Source organism: Tupaia chinensis, unplaced genomic scaffold (assembly GCF_000334495.1).
Source record: "Tupaia chinensis unplaced genomic scaffold, TupChi_1.0 Scaffold000632_1, whole genome shotgun sequence".
In the NCBI taxonomy this organism is placed as follows: domain Eukaryota; kingdom Metazoa; phylum Chordata; class Mammalia; order Scandentia; family Tupaiidae; genus Tupaia; species Tupaia belangeri.
Window position 1 is genome coordinate 746,938 of NW_006160152.1, and position 3,313 is coordinate 750,250.

Below are 3,313 nucleotides of genomic sequence, written 5' to 3' on the forward strand. Positions count from 1 at the left end.
ACCCCCCCGGGGGGATGGCCACGCTGCAATCCCTTCTCCTCCATTCTCCTCTCGGGATCTTGGGCATGCACGCACACGCGCCTGGCGTGAGTTTAAGCCACCAGGTCCAGGACTCGAACTGCAGTCGACTACGTGGGAGTCCAGCGACGTAGCCATTACGCTAACTGCTGGTCCCTTCCACGAGCTTCTTGAACACCCCTCGTTTATAGAAATATGCCTACACACACAAATGAAATCAGTGCTTCACAGAGGATACTTGCTTGTAGTATACTCTTTAAAGAATTATTTTATTTAACTTTATTATGATTATTATTACTATTATTATTATTTTCTAGATTGATCAGAGAGAAAGAGAGGGAAAGTGAGAAAGCAAGTCACTGGATCCAGGACTTGAACCGCGGTTGGCCATGTGGGAGTCCAGCGCCTTTAACCACCACGCCACCTGCTGGCCCTTGTACTATAGTATTTGCGATACTCTCGGCTGTGTAATTGTATTCCAATCTAGATTCAGTGATTTTAAGAAGTGTCCGTCTGGACCCACGATATTCGGTTACTGACGCTCGACAGACGATGTCGGGTTCGCATTGCTCTAACGGACCTAGCTAGGTTGTGTCACCATTCCCACAACTCCACACACTCCTCAGGGCCCCTTTCCCTCATGCTACTTGATTTGAAGCCATTTTTTAAAAAATAATTATTTATTTTATTTAATCATCCATTTATTTTTTAGTTTGATCGGAGAGAGACAGAGGGTGAGAGTGAGAGAGGAAGTGAGAAAGCAAGCCACCAGATTCAGGACTCAAACCCTGGTCGGCCACGTGGGAGTGTCCAGCGCCTTAACTACCAACGCCACCTGCTGGTCTCTTTAAAGCCATCTTCTAATGAGACCAGAGAAAACCTTGGGTAAGCTTCACCCTGGTGCCCTCAAGGGATTTGAACCTCCAAACTCTGCCTACAAGTAGGACAGTAGGGGGTCTTTTGTTTTGTTTTGTTTTTCATCTTTTTTTATGCTTTTAAGGGTTTTTGCTTTAGGGTGTGTGTGCTTATCTGAGAGAGAGACAGAGACAGAGAGAGAAAGTGAGAAATCACCCGCCAGGGGCATGGCCACGTCTCCTCCACTCCCCTCTTGGGATCTTGGGCACACATGCACAGGAGCCTGGAGTGAGTTTCAAGCCACTGAGTCCGGGACTCCACCGTGGTTGGTCGTGTGTGTGCACGTGCGTGTGTGTGTGTGTGTGCATGTGTATGTGGGGGGGGTTCTGCCATGTAACCACTAAGGGGTGTTTTTCATCTTTGAGGTCCCAGCCCCTGGGTGATCAAGGCACCACTTTTTCATTAAAAAAAAACAATTACTGTCCCAGGGGAAAAGCCAGGGCCACCAGCGCCTCCGGGCCGAGTTGTACCGGGGACCGTGGAGGGCGGCGTGCAGTGGAGGCGCCGGTGCCCGGCTGATCCCCTCCCCAGAGCTGAGCGGAAATCCGGAAATCCAGAATCCGGGCTGAGGTCTGTTCCCTGCCCAGGACCCCCAGCCGGGCCGTGCAGAGAAGATGGCACCTACTCACCCCTGCTCCTCCTTTCGCTTCCCCGAAGCCTGCGAAGGCGGTGGAGGTGGTGGAGACCCGCGGGCCCCGGAGCCTAACGGACTCTGCCAGGCCGCGTAGGCGAGGAGGACGGGTCTCGGCCCTGGTGGGGACAGCAGCCAGAGACACGGCCTCCGCCTGCCGAGGACAGGCACCAGGGACAGGGCGTTGGGGAGCAGGGACTCAGGACGCAGCCCGAGGGGTCAGGTGCCAGCCCTGGCCTGCGAGAGGACAGGGACCAGGGACACGGCCTGCAGGGACAGGGACTCGGGGTGTGGCCCACGGGGACAGGGACTCGGACAGAAGTAGCTGTCCCCGGCTGGGGCAGCCTGGCCCGCCCCGCCCCACATTCCCTGCAAAACCGCGGCCTCCGGGCGGCGCAGCGTCCTCCGTACCTTCTCCTCCGGATCCTGGGCCGAGTCCAGTCCACGCAGGCCGAAGCGGTCAGCGCAGCGGTGCACTCTGGGACCAGAGCCTGGAGGCCTGGGGGCGCCGCTGGAGAACCCCCGGCAGGCCCCGCCCTGCGCGTGAGGACAACGGAGTCCCGGCGGGGCCATCGCGGGGCTGGCACTTTGCCTGGGCTACAGCTGCACCCCAGACGGGCATCGACCTCGTGATGCAGGTAACCCTGCTGGTTCAGAGAGGCTGAATAACCCGCCGGAGCTGCACAGCAGGTCCATGCCAGCTGGAGCTGACCCTGGGTGTTTTGAACCCAGGTCTTTTTTATTTATTTATTTATTTTTTTAGGGGGTGTAAGAGAGGAGAGAGACAGAGAGATAGGGAAAGTGAGAAATCGTCCCCCAGGGGGATTGGCCACACCACAATCCCTTCTCCTCCATTCTCCCCTCCGGATTTTGGGCGCACACATGTGCCTGGCATGTTTCAGGCTATCAGGTCTAGGATTTGAACTGCGGTTGGCCATGTGGGAGTCCAGCTGCCCCTAACCACCATACCACCTGCTGGCCCTGAGTCATCCCTGTCCCCAGAGAGAGGAGAAAGTGTCCTCTGGAGAGCGATCACATCTCTTCTCCTCCATCTCATCCCCCTTTGAGGATTTTGGGGCTCACACACTCATCTGGTGTTTATCAAGATAGAGGGTCTGGAACTCTGAGCTGTTGGTAAGCCGGTGAGATCTGGCTGCCTTATCCACTAGGCCGCACAGCCTGCCAGACCCTAAGTCTTTTATGACTCCAAACCCAGTGCCCCTGCACGATCTCTGCAGAGCGTAAGTAACACTTGACTCCTCTACTGCCATGGACAACGTCCAGAAGTGGGGGGAGGAAGGTTCTAGAATAATCACATGTGCATCCATGGTCTCTCAGCTGGCGACCTCAGGTGGATAGTCTCTCTCACTGCAAGGCTGAAGTAATAGACGCGGATAAACAGAAGACAGATAAAATGGGACAGTGCAAAACATCTCTAGCGAAAGAGAAGAGGGAGTGTGTTTCTTTGAACACTTAAGGAAAACAAACGTACACAAAACACTTACAGAGGCAATAGGATAGAGGAAAAGTTGCTGAGAGGCATATTCCAGTCACCCTTCCTGGAAACTTTACCCAAGAGAGGAACAGACTAAGATTTGCTCATCGAGAACATGATGAAACAGAGTTTGACGAAATAATAAATACAATGGCAATAACCAAGTACAGTGTAAAAGTCATAAGTAAAATGCAAAGAGAAGACAAATAATGTGAAAATACATTGGGAAGAAGGATCTGGTTTATGAATTCAGA

The 3,313-nt window shown here is 53.6% G+C and overlaps 1 protein-coding gene across 1 annotated transcript in view; it reads right to left on the reverse strand.

The window, feature by feature from the left end:
• Window positions 1-2,088, reverse strand: part of CERS3 (ceramide synthase 3) — a 90,998-nt gene extending 88,910 nt beyond the window's left edge. Inside the window, exon 1 of the mRNA XM_006159494.1 lies at window positions 1,976-2,088. The gene's annotated coding sequence lies outside the window, so the exon portion shown is untranslated. The remainder of the gene's footprint in view (window positions 1-1,975) is intronic.
• Window positions 2,089-3,313: the final 1,225 nt, after the last annotated feature.